The sequence below is a fragment of the Macaca thibetana genome, chromosome 12 (assembly GCF_024542745.1).
Source record: "Macaca thibetana thibetana isolate TM-01 chromosome 12, ASM2454274v1, whole genome shotgun sequence".
Taxonomy (NCBI): domain Eukaryota; kingdom Metazoa; phylum Chordata; class Mammalia; order Primates; family Cercopithecidae; genus Macaca; species Macaca thibetana.
Window position 1 is genome coordinate 71,668,251 of NC_065589.1, and position 13,913 is coordinate 71,682,163.

The 13,913-nt window shown below is 41.4% G+C and overlaps 1 long non-coding RNA gene across 1 annotated transcript in view; it reads left to right on the plus strand.

The window, feature by feature from the left end:
• The window catches only part of LOC126932503 (uncharacterized), a 31,561-nt gene extending 23,764 nt beyond the window's left edge, over positions 1–7,797 (plus strand). Inside the window, exon 3 of the long non-coding RNA XR_007718216.1 lies at positions 3,999–7,797. This is a non-coding gene — a long non-coding RNA (uncharacterized LOC126932503). The remainder of the gene's footprint in view (positions 1–3,998) is intronic.
• The last annotated feature ends 6,116 nt before the right edge of the window (positions 7,798–13,913 follow it).

A 13,913-nucleotide genomic window follows, 5' to 3' on the forward strand; every position in this document is an offset into this window, starting at 1 on the left:
TTTAAATTGGGTTTTCTTTACACTGTTGAATTGTAAGAGTTATTATATATTCTGCATACAAGACCCTTATTAGACATATGATTTGCAAGTATTTTCTCCCAATTTGTGGGTTGCTTCTCACTTTCTCACTGATGTCCTTTGAAGCAGAAAAGTTTTTAATTGTGATGATATCCAATGTATTTTTTCTCATTACCTGTGCTTTTAGGGTCATATTTAGTGCCTGCCTTTAGATATTTGATTCATTTTGAGTTAATTTTTATATATGATGTGAGGTAGGGGTCTATAATAAATTCATTCCTTTGTATACAAATATCCAATTGTTCCAGAAACTTTTTAAAAAGACTATTCTTTCCTCATTAAATTGTCATGAAACCCTTGTTGAAAAATCAATTAACTGTAAATGTGAGGATTTATTTCTGAATTATCAATTATATTTCATCGATATACACATATGTCTATCACTAAGCCAGTATCACTGTCTTGATTGCCATAGCTTTGTAGTGAGTTTTGAAATTGAGAAATGTGACTTTTCCACAGTTTTGTTCTTTAAGATTTTTCCGGATCTTCTGGGTCTCTTGCATTTCCATATAAATTTTAGGATGAGTTTGTCAAATTTTGCAAAAATTTAAAAAGTAGCTGGGATTTTTATAGGGATTTTGTTGAATCTGTAGATCAAGTTGGGGAATATTGCCATCTTAATGCTATTAAGACTTTAGATGCATCAACATGGAATATCTGTCCATTTATTTAGTAGTTTACTATAATAGAAGGATAAGGTTTAAGAATTAGGACCATACAAAGCAATCTAAAGTTTCAATGCAATCCCTATCAAAATACCAGTGGCATTTTTCTTGGGGAAAAAACAAATTCTAAAATTTAAAGACCCAGAATAATCAAAGCAATCCTGAGCAAAAAGAACAAAATGTTAGGCATCACATTACCTGACTTAAATTATACTACAAAGCTATAGTAACCCAAACAGCACAGGGCTGACATAAAAACATCAACCAATGGAACAGAATACAGAACCCAGAAATAAGTCTACACATGTATAGCCAATTGATTTTTTACATCAGTGCCAAGATCATATATTGAGGAAAAGACAGTCTGTTCAAAAAATGGTGCTAGAAAAACTAGATAGCCATATGTGGAAGAATGAAACCAAGCCCCTATCTCTCACATATACAAAAATCAAAACAAAATGGAGTAAAGACTTAAATCTAAGACCTCCAACTATAAAACTACTAGAAAAAAATGAGGAAATGCTCCATAGCATTGGTCTGGGCAAAAATAGACAGATAGGATCACATCAAACTAAAAAGCTTTTGGACAGCAAAGAAAAAAAGTCAACAAAGTGAAGAGACGACACAGAATGGGAAAAGATATAACTACCCATCTAACAAGTGATGAATAACCAGAATATATAAGGAGCTCAAACAACTCAATAGCAAAAAAAAAAAAAAAAAAAAAATTGATTTAAAAATGTGCACTGCCAGGAGTGGTGGCTCAGGCCTATAATCCCAGCACTTTGGGAGGCTAAGGCAAGTGGATCACCTGAGGGCAGAAGTTCGAGACCACCCTGGCCAACATGGCAAAACCCTGTCTCTACTAAAAATACAAAAATTAGCTGGGTGTGGTGGTGGGTGCCTATAATCCCAGCTACTCAGGAGGCTGAGGCAGGAGAATCGCTTGAACTCAGGAGGTGGAGGTTGCAGCGAGCTGAGATCATGCCACTACACTCCAGTCTGGGCAACAGAGTGAGAGTCCTTCCAAAAAAACAAAATGTGCAAAATATCTGAATAGACATTTATCAAAAGAAGACATAAAATGGCCAACAGGTATGTGAAAGAAAAACGATCAACATCACTAATCATCAGATAAATGCAAATTAAAACTACAATGAGATATCATCTCACTCCAATTAAAATGGCTTTTAGCAAAAAGACAAAAAATAATGGATGCTGGTGAGGATGAAGAGAAAGAGGAATCCTTGTACACTGTTGGTGGAAATGTAAATTAGTACAATCACTATGGCAAACAGTATGGAGGTTCCTCTAAAAACTAAAAATAGAACTACCATATGATCCAGCAATCCCACTTCTGGGTATATATCCAAAAGAAAGGAAATCAGAATATCAAAGAGATATCTTAGGCCGGGCACAGTGGCTCATGCCTGTAATTTCAGCACTTTGGGAGGCCGAGGCAGGCGGATCATTTGAGGTCAGGAGTTCGAAACGAGCCTGGCCAACATGGTAAAACCTTGTCTCTACTAAAAATACAAAAATTAGCCGGGCATGGTGGTGCATGCCTGTGATCCCAGCTACTCAGGAGGCTGAGGCAAGAGAATCACTTGAACCTGGGAAGCAGAAGTTGCAGTGAGCCAAGATTGCACCACTGTACTCCAGCCTGGGTGACAGAGCGAGACTCCATCTCAAAAATAAATAAATAAATAGACTATAGTTAATAATTTCTATTGTATATCTCAAAATAACTAGAAGAGTAGAATTGGAATGTTTCTAACACAAAGAAATGATAAATGCTTGAGGTGATGGATATCCACTTATCTTCATTTGATCATTACACATTATATGGTTGTATCAAAATTTCACATGTCCCCCATAAATATGTAAACTATTATGTAGCCATAAAAATTAAAAAGAGCACTTTGGGAGGCAGAGGCCAGTGGATCACTTGAGCCCAGGAGTTCAAGACTAGCCTGAGCAACATGGCAAAACCCTATCTCTACAAAATACAAAAAAAATTAGACAGGCATGGTGATGTACGCCTTTGGTCCCAGCTACTGGGCAGGCTGAGATGGGAGGATGGCTTGAGCCTGGAGATGTTAAGGCTGCAGAGAGCTGTGATCGTGCCACTGCACTCCAGCCTAGGCAACAGGGCAAGAACCTGTCTCAAAAATAAAGAAAGAAAGAAAAAAGAATTAGGAAATGGCAGGTTTTGCTTAATTACAAATTTGCCCTGAAATCCCAAAGACTTAACACCACAAAGGTTTCTTTCTAATTTGTGATGCATGCCCAGTGCAAGTGGACTGGGGCTGTGTTCCCACATAGCCATTCACGGACCCAGGCTAAGGGAGTCTACAGCATTTTATAGCTGACTTTTAGTTTGCCTTGAGAAAAGAAGGGAGAACTGAAGGATCATGCATCAGGATTTAAAAGCTTCACTCAAAAGGGACATATGTATTTTTTGTCAGCAGCTAATTGGCCAGAACCAGTCACATAATCCTGACTGACTATAAGAGGCCTGGGAAATGTTGAGGAACGCATGGGTATTTGGTGAGCAGTAAATGTGTCCTCCAAAAAATTCATATGCTGACGCCTTAACCCCCATGTGACTGTATTTGGATATGGTGACTTTAAGGAGGTAATAATGGTTAAATAAGGCCCAATAAGGGTAGGGCCCTAACCTGACAGGACTAGTGCTCATATAAAAAGAGACAGAGACCCCAAAAATGTTTTTTCGCATGTGTACAGAGGAAAGGCCATGTGAGGACACAGTGAGAAGGAGGCTGTCTCCAAATCAGGAGGAAAGATCCTAACAAAAACCAACCTTACTGGCACTTTGATCTTGGTTTCCAGCCCCTAGAACTGTGAGAAAATAAATGTCTGTTATTTAAGTTACTCAGTCTGAGGTATCTCGTTAAGGCAGCCCGCGTTGAGTAATACGCGTCAGCCACAAAGAGGAAGGGAAGACTAGAAAAATAGATTGGACCATATTGTAGAATGCTTTAAATTAATCTATGTTTAATTTTTAGGCAATGGAAAGCTTTGGATTTTTAAAAAAAGCTTATAAAGCAATGCATCATCTTCTTCCCTCCAAGGCGTTCATGAAGTTTAGGTGAGGCGCAAGGCGGCGCCACAATAGGCACTCCTTTAAATGTTTGATTCATAAAGGATTATTGAAGTCATATGCCAAGCATCTAGCTCTGACCTCAAATCTAGTTCTTTTTCATTTTTTTGTTCCTTATGCTGTCCTTTCAGGGTAGTTCCCCAGAGGAAAAGTGGGACACTGTTACCAAAAGGAAAGCAAATGGACACTGTCTAAATAATGATAACAGATATTCATTACACTTCCTGGTAAAAGAAAATAAAGGGTAAGTATGACAAAACCAGAAATGTGCTCTCTGATCCCAGAAATGCGGAATGCTGTATGGCACTCAAGTCCATTACTTATTCCTAGAAATTATTAACATATAAGCCCCAATGTTTCTCTGTGGAAATTTGTTTCTTAAATTTTTTGTAGAGTCGGGCACTCACCATCTTGCCCAAGCTGATCTCAAACTCCTGGGCTCAAGCGATCCTCCCACCTTGGCTTCCGAAAGTGCTGGGATTACAGACATGAGCCTGGCCTCTCTGTGAACATTTTAAAAATATATAATTTTATTTAAATGCGTGAGTAGGATGAGGAGATTTTGTTTGTTTGTTTAGGGTAGGGTTTTTGGGAGATGAGGGGGCAATGAAGGAGGCTTGGTTTCTCCTTCTCCCACATCGCTACCTATATTACAAAACACCTTCCCAACTTAATGACTCAAAACCAAACAAAACACTATCTTCATAGTTGTATGGGTGAGGGGAAGCTTGGCTGGCTAGTTGAGCCGTTCTAAGTCTGCAGTCATCTAAAGGCTTGCTTGAGGATCAAGGATCTACTTCCAAGGTGCCACACTGACATAATTGACAAGTTGGTGCTGGTTGTTGGTGGGAGGTGATAGTCCTCCCCATGTGAGTCTCTCCATGAGGCTGCCTGAGTGTCCCCACATGATGGCTTACCCTCAGAGCAAGCTACCAAAGACGGCAAGGCAGAAACCATAACATCCTTTATGACTTTGTCTGGAAATCATACACTGTCACTTCTGCCGTGTTACGTTGGTCACACAGACAGCTCTCATTCATTGTGGGAGCTGACTACAAAAAGGCATGAATATCAAGAGGCAAATCACCAGGGCTCATCTTGAAGGCTGGCTGCCATGCTACTCTCTTCATATTGATGATGTAGTACATATCTTTTGGAGGCTGAAGAATGGTCCCCAAAAGATAGCAGGTCCTAATTCCCAGAACCTGTAAATGTTATCTTATATGGAAATGTTACCTTGTTTTTTTTTGAGACGGAGTCTCGCCCTGTCGCCCGGGCTGGAGTGCAGTGGCGCGATCTCGGCTCACTGCAAGCTCCGCCTGCCGGGTTTACGCCATTCTCCTGCCTCAGCCTCCCGAGAAGCTGGGACTACAGGCGCCCGCCACCACGCCCGGCTAGTTTTTTTTGTATTTTTAGTAGAGACAAGGTTTCACCGTGTTCGCCAGGATGGTCTCCATCTCCTGACCTCGTGATCCGCCCGCCTCGGCCTCCCAAAGTGCTGGGATTACAGGCCTGAGCTACCGCGCCTGGCTGGAAATGTTATCTTAAATGGAAAAAGGGTCTTTGCAGATTCAACTAAATTAAGGATGTTGACATGGAAATATTATTCTGAGTTGTCCAGGTATGCCCTAAATGCAATCAGAGTCTTTCAAAAAGAGTACAATGGACAGAATGTTTGTGTCCTCCCAAAATTCCTATGTTGAAATCCTAGCTCCCAAAGTGATAATGTTGGGAGGTAGAGACTTTGGGAAGTAATTAGGTCATGAGGTTACAGCACTCATGAATTAAATTAGTGCCCTTAAAAAAAAGACCCCAGAGGCCGGGTGTGGTGGCTCACACCCATAATCCCAGCACTTAGGGAAGGCAAGGTGGGCAGATCACTTGAGGTCAGGAGTTTGAGACCAGCCTGGTCAACACGGCAAAACCGTATTTCTACAAAAATATAGAAATTAACCAGGTGTGGTGGCACATGCTTGTAATTCCAGCTACTCAGGAGGCTGAGGCACGAGAATTGCTTGAACCCAGGAGATGGAGGTTGCCGGAAGCCAAGATGGCACCACTGTACTCCAGCCTGGGCGATAAAACAAGACCCTGTCTCAAAAAAAAAAAAAAAAAAAAAAAAAAGGAGGTGGGGAGGGACCCCAGAAAACTCTCTTGACTCTTTCTGCCATGTGAAAATACAACAAGACGTTGGCAATCTGCAACCCAAAAGAGGGCCCTCACCAGAATGTGACCATGCTATCACCCTAATGCTGGACTCCCAGCCTCCAGAAGTATGAGAAATACATTTCTATTGCTTATAAGCCACCCAGCCTATGGTATTTTGTCATAGCAGCCTGAACTAAGACAGAGAGAGACAGAGGGAGACTTGATTCACACAGAAGAGAAGGCAGTGTGACCATGGAGGCAGAGATTGGAGCAATGCAGCCACAGGCCAAAGAATGCCAGCAGCCTCCATAATTTGAAAGAGGCAAGGAATGAACTCTCCTGGAGACTACAGAGGGAGTGCAGCCCTGCCAACACCTTGCTTTTGGCCTAGTGAAGCTGATTTCAAACTTCTGGTCTCCAGAACTGAAAGAAAATAATTTTATGGGTTTTTTTTATTGTTTTGTTTTAAAATTGGAGACTGTTTATTTTTCTTTTGGTATGATTAGGAGGAAGGCCTTTAGAGTCCAATCTTCCTGGATTTGAATCTATCATTGTGATCTTGGGCATATTCTTGCACCTTATTTATCTTCAAAATGGGGCTAGAAAACAGTACCTACCTCAAAGGTAAAGCTTTGAAAAACTGTGTTTTTTTTGGTAAAATACACAAAATATAAAATTTACCATGTGTTATGATTTGAATGTTTGAATTCCCTCTAAAATTTATGTTGAAACTTAATTTTTAATGCAAGGGTATTAAGAGGTAGGGCCTTTAGGAGATGATTAGGTAACAAGGACTCCTCTGTCATGAATGGGATTAAGGCTCTTACAAAAGAACTTCACACAGTATTTGCCCCTTTTTTGCCCTTCTGCCTCTCCACATGAGGACACTAACATGAGGGTTAGTCCCCTCCAGAGGATGCAGCAACAAGGTGCCATCTTGGAAGCAGAGAGCAGCCCTCACCAGACATGAAACCTGCTGACACCTTGGTCTTGGACTTCCCAGCCCCGAGAACTGCAAGAAATACATTTCCATTGTTTATAAATTACCCAGTCTCAGGTATTTTGTTATAGCAGCATAAATGAACTAAGACACCACCTTTTTAAGTGTATAGTACAGTAGTGTTAAGTACATTTTCATTGTTGTACTACCAGTCTCTTCCAGAACTCTTTTCATCTGGCAAAACTGAAACTTTATACCCATTAAACGACATTCCATTCCCCTCTGTCTTTAGCCCATGGGCAATCACCATTCTACTTTCCATCTCTATGAATTTGACTACTCTGTTTTTGTTTTTGTTGTTGTTGTTGTTTGTTTGTTTTGAGATGGAGTCTTGCTCTGTCACCAGGCTGGAGTGCAGTGGCACAATCTCAACTCACTGCAACCTCTGCCTCCCGGGTTTAAATGATCCTCCTGCCTCAGCCTCCCAAGTAGCTGGAACTACAGACATGTGCCACCACACCCGGCTAATTTTTTTGTATTTTTAGTAGAGACAGGGTTTCACTATGTTGGCCAGGATGGTCTTGATCTCCTGACATTGTGATCTGCCTGCCTCTGCCTCCCAAAGTGCCGGGATTACAGGTGTGAACCACCGTGCCTGGCCTTACTCTATTGTTTTAATACACCAGGTTTGTACCGATACAAACGTGGTGTATTAAACTTGGTATTTCAATACACCAAGTATGTAGTAATTTGTTATAGCAGCCATAGGAAACTAATACGGTATTCTTCCCCAACTTTCTCCATGTTCATACAACTTTAAATATTTATAGATGTACACAATTTTACTCACACATATATATGCAGGAATTTTTGTTATTGCTCTATAAAAATAAGACCATATTACATGTACTCTTCTTTGTTCTCTCTTTTCACTCAACATGTTTATTGAATTTGTGTTCAGAATAATCATTTCACTCTTTGACTTTGGGCTAACATGTTTCAAAGTACCTTTATAGGCTTTCATTAGATGTTAATGTCTGAAGCATGTTCAGAGTACTTTCTCTGCCATCTGACAGTGCTGTCCTCTCAATTATCCAAGCCCTCATGATCAGCTTTAGGAGTGTGCTCCTCCCTCCTGCTGTCTGCTTTTCATACCCTTCTCCATTCATCAGGGCCTCCACCAGACGGGGGGCAAGGAAATGGAAAAGAGGTGAAATACGACTCCAAAACTGACAAAGAGATCAATGGAACAGGAGGGTCCAGAAACCAGTTCTTAAAATGGTCATTTTTCCTTATGTTAGGGATGCTGGAAGAAACTTCAGTAATAATACTTACCAGGTTATCTGTGGATTTGAGAGGGAGAATGGTATCTACTGTCTACTCTTGATTTGTAAGTTGGTTTGTCCCATGTTTATATAATCATGGCAAAAAGCAATCCCTTCATAAATGTTGGAAGAATTCATTCAATCAACAAACACTTATTAAGTATCTATAATGTGGCAGGAATTATGCCAGGCTCTGAATGAATGAACAACTCAGGTTTTTGTTTCTTTCCCTAACAAGTGGGACTCCTGTTCTGTAGCACTGTTGTTGGAAGGTAGGAGGTAACAGTGAAAAAGTAGGGAGGATAAATGCATCAGTTCGGTATCAGTTTCCTAGGGCTGCCATAAAAACATACTACACACTGAGTGGCTTAAAATAACAGAAATGTGTTGCCTTATACTTCTGTGGGTTAGTAGTCTGAAATCAAGGCAGGGCCGCATTCCCTCTGAATCCTATAAGAAAATTCTTCCTTGGCTGTTCCAGCTTCTGGTGGTTTGCTGGCCGTCTTTGGCATTTCTTGTCTTGCAACTGCATAACTCCAATCTCTGTCTTTGCTGTCACATGACGTTTTCCCTGTGTATCTTTGTCTTTACATGGCTGTCTTTTAAGAACATCAGTTATATTGTATTGGGGGCCCATAGTACTCCAGTATGAGCTCATCTTAACTGATTACATCTGTAATGACCCTACTTCTAAATAAGGTCCTATTCTGAGGTACTAGGGGTTAGGACTTCAACATGTGTTTTAGGGGGTGAGGAGGGACACAATTCAACCCATAACAGTTTCTACTTGTCAAACAGACAAGTCAAATAAGACCTTGGAATTCTGGAGTTCGTTAATCTAGGAAGTTGTTGTTCTCTGGTTTTGTTTTGTTTTTTAAGGCAGCATAGTGGTTAGTGTGCAACTCTGGAGCCAGAATTAGTTTGAATAATATCTCTACCTCTTACTAACAGGTATGACCTTGGGCAAGTTAACTAATTCCTGGTGCCTCAGTTTGCTGTCTGTAAAATGGAGATAATAACAGAACTTATGGAATTGTTACAAGGATTAAATGAATCAATGCCAGGAAAGTCCTTAGAACAAGGCCTGGCACAAAGAGAATCTTGATATGTGTTAGCTAATTTTATTAAAAATGAGTAACCATGAGTTGATTATTCTTGTAATCAATTCCCACTAAAAGGGGGTGTTGGTGAGCATATTGTTAAAGGGAATAAAGTGTTCCAGTGTGTGCATGTACCCGCTGGGGCCTCCTTCTAAGATGAACCGGACTTCCAAGGAGTGGACAGCTGCTCACTGCACATGCTACTAAAGTGCCTTTCTTAGCCTGTGACAGACTATAAAGTCAAGAGACTTCCAAAGCCCCCAGAGAAATATTTCTTCTTTTGGACAACCAACCTCTGAAAAACAATTGATTGAAATGTTTTCACGGAAAATATATCACTATTAGGGAAGCCTATATATATAATTTAAATTTCCTTTGGTTCCTTTTGGATTTCAACTTAAAATGACCTGTAGGCTCTATCGGAGTAAGAGCAATACATCACCGTGCCTGTCTTAGACATTCTTAGAGCAGATTTGCTCTGCCTGGTGTGACCTTCCTCCAGTCACAGCAGAGCCTGAATGTAGACTTGATTCCCTCAGATCCCTGAGGAAAAAAGAAAATTCTCATCACAACTGACAAGATTTGGAGAAGAGCACTGTGTTCTGTATTTGTGTTGGAAACTAAACACAATAAGCCATCCTCGTTTCCTATGAAAATGAATGTTAGCATCTTTATGTAGGTGGAGTGGAAGGTGAGGTGGAGGGGATACTGAAAGAGTTGAGAGAGAGAGTGGGTGCAGTGGCTCACGCCTGTAATCCCAGCATTTTGGGAGGCTGAGGTGGGCAGATCACTTGAGCCCAGGCGTTTGAGACTAGCCTGGGCAACACAGCAAGTGGCCGCCTCTACAAAAAATACAAAAATTAGCCAGGCATGGTGTTGCCAACCTGTAGTCCCAGCTACTCGGGAGACTAAGGTGGGAGAATTGCTTGAACCCAGGAGTTAGAGGTTACAATGGGCCATGATCATATAACTGCACACCAGCCTGGGAGACAGAGCAAAGCCCTGTCTCAAAAAAAAAAAAAAAAAAAAAGTTGAAAGAGAACCTGATTGCAGACGGAGTCAGGCTTCAATTGCTGAATCAAGACCCATTGTCTTGACTCACTTAAACATCACAGAATTCTTCAGCTGGAAGACCTTGAGGGGTTACTAATTCAGGAGTTGAAACAAAGTGTAGAAAGTAATTTGTTAGAAATAATAAAAGTGCAGTTTATGACTGTTGATTAGTTACTAAATTCCGGGGGATTCTAAGTTCTTGTCATACAGTGGTCCTCAAAGTATGGTTCTTCCAAGACCAGCAACTTCGCATCACCTGGGAAACCTGGGAACTTAATAGAAATGCAAAATTTTCAGCCTCACTGAAGACTTAACTGAATCAGAAATTGTAGGGTGGGGCCTGGCAACCAATGATTAACAAGCCCTCAAGGCAATTCTGATGCCCACTCCAGTTTGAGAACCACTGTTAAAATCGTATCAATTTAATGCACCTGGCATTCAGGTGTGCTTTATCAAGGGAGTATGAATGGGTGAAGTTGTATACAACTAGCGCCTGGGGACTGGGGCACAGAGAGCCATGCATGTGCACATGTTATTCTCTGAAGTCCCATTAGGATAAAGATAGACAATTCGTGACCTTATCTAGACCCCATTGTACAGATTAAGAAGCTGAGGTGTAGAAGGGTTATGTGACTTACCCAAGCCACATGGATACTAAGAGGCAGAGAAGACACTAGGTCCCACCTTGCCCAGAGACCACCAGCTCAGAATTTTCTTCTGTCTTTTTTCTTGAGACAGGGTCTCACTCTGTTGCCCAGGCTGGAGTGCACTGGCTTGATAAAGCTCACTGCAGCCTTGAGCTCCTGGGCTCAAGCAATCTTCCTTCCTCAGCTTCCTGAGTAGCTGAAACTATAGGCATGTGCCACCATGCCTGGCTAATTTTTTTTTCGTTAAAAATTTTCTAAAACTATTCACCAGAGTCTGAAAGAAGATGATGGCTGCTAGAGGTGGGCTCCAAACTCCTCAAGAAAGATATGGCTGGAGTTTGAGACCAGCCTGGGCAACAAAACAAGACCCTCTCTAAAAAAAATTTTTTTTTTAATTACTGGGCATGGTGGCATGTGCCTGTAGTCCCAGCTACTTGGGAGGCTGAGGTGGGAGGGTCATTTGAGCCCAGGATTTTGAGGCTGCAGTGAGCCATGATCATGCCAGTGCATTCTAGTGTGGGTGACAGAACTAGACCTTGTCTCTAAAAAACTACAAGCCTCAAACTCCAGGGCTCAAGTGATCCTCCCACCTCAGCCTCCCAACTAACTGGGCCTACCGGTGCATGCCATCATGTCCAGCTAATGTTTTTTACATGTTTTTGTAGAAAGTAATTTTATTATATTGCCCTCCTGCCTCAGCCTCCTAAAGTGTTGGGAATATAGGAATGAGGCGCCAGGCCCAACCTAAAATAAATTTTTTTTTTTTTTAAAGATACAGGCCTGGTGTGGTGACTCATCACTGTAATCCTGGCACTTTGGCAGGTCGAGGTGAGAGGACTGCTTGAGCTCAGGAATTCAAAATCCACCTGGACAATATGGTAAAATACTATCTCCACAAAAAAAAATACATAAATTAGCTGGGCACAGTGGTGCATGCCTGTAGTCCCAGCTACCTAGCAGGCTGAGGTTGGGAGGATCACCTGAGCCCAGGAGGTCGAGGCTGCAGTGAGCCATGATCGTCATGCCGCTGTACTCTAGCCTGGGCAAAAGACCCTGTCTCAAAAAAAAAAAAAAAAAAAAAAAGAAAAGGAAAAAAAAAAGAAAAAGAAAGATATGGCCTGATATAGAGCCCTGTAGTCATCTAGTGGAGCCAGACTTGGAATTCACCCATTAGCAAAACCTTTTGGAGATAAAAATATTTTTTCTAAAAAAAATTTTTTTTAGAAAAGGCTTTATAACTTTTCATTTTGGTAAGAAGGACAATTTTACAAAGAAATGTCTACTCTGGCCATAATTTCATAAAAGAGATGACTTTTTTTACAGCAAAGATATAGATCAGATATGAAATTAGGATAAAAGACAAGTTTTTTTATGTTAAATACATTTTGCTTTTTTTTTTAAAACAAAACAAAAAAACCCAAAATGCTTTTTGCTGTTTTCCTCTTATTTCTTCATGAGCACAGAGCACTAAAACTAAAACGCTGTGTACAATCATAGGAAGCTCAAATGTCCTGCTAAAGACCCCTGATTAACAGGGGCTCTGACTGCCTGCCTTAGCCCAAATGCAAGCTCTCATCACCAAGCAGGCATTTAATAAATGTCCTTTGATAATAAAAATTATGAGGACAGAATGGGTTTATAATTTTTTTTTACAGTTAAGAAATTACATACTAGAGGTAGAGAGGACTTAAATTGCTTTTCCAAAGTCACACAACCAGTTTTAAAAGGAGCTGGTGCTGGAACTGAAGTCTTCTATCTACTGGTTCCAAATCCTTTTCCCTTAGACTACACTGACATTGATAAAGGAAGTCTAAAATGATGTCTTTTATTTCCTTAGGGGGAACACGTTTATTTACTCAGGCAAAAGTATAATGAAATCAAACGTCAGGGACCTATTACCAGATATAAAGATATCAACTGAAGAGATGTTGAGAAAATTGGGGGTGTCAGGTTAAAGTGACAAAAAGCAGCATAACAGGGAGTGAAGCTTCGGGGCAGGGAGGGGAGGTGAGGGAGGGAGCCGCGAGGGGTGAGCCAGGAATGTTTCTCTATGATAAAACAACTGCTGGAGTGGCCAGGCTGAGCTTATGTAGATGCTAATTGATTTCTTTGGAGGTCCAGAAAGGCTTGTTAGACAAGGTTAAAATGAGAGGAGGACGGGCATGGTGGCTCATGCCCATAATCCCAGCACTTTGGAGGGTAGGTGGATCACCTGAGGTCAGGAGTTCGAGACCAGCCTGGCCAAAATGGTGAAACCCTGTCTCTACAAAAAATACAATTAGCTGAGCGTGGTGGCATATGCCTGTAACTCCAGCTACTCGGATGGCTCACTTGGATGAACCCCGGAGGCAGCGGTTGCAGTGAGCCGAGATTGCGCCACTGCACTCCAGCCTGGGCGACAGAGTGAGACTCTGTCTCGAAAAAAACAAGAGGCCAGGCGCAGTGGCTCACGCCTGTAATCCCAGCACTTTGGGAGGCCGAGGCAGGTGGATCACGAGGTCAGGAGTTCGAGACCAGTCTGACCAACATGGTGAAACCCCATCTCTACTAAAAATACAAAAATTAGCCTGGCGTGGTGGGGTGCACCTATAATCCCAGCTATTCAGGGAGCTGAGGCAGGAGAATTGCTTGAACCCGGGAGGCGGAGGTTGCTGTGAGCCGAGATGGCGCCACTGCACTCCAACCTGCGCGACAGAGCAAGACTACATCTCAAAAAAAAAAAAAAAAGAAAAAAAAAAGAAAAAGAGAGGAAATGCAAACAGAGCATCAGCATCCATTTAACTCAGATATCACTAGATACATTTATGACTGAGGGTAGTCAGTGCAAAATAGC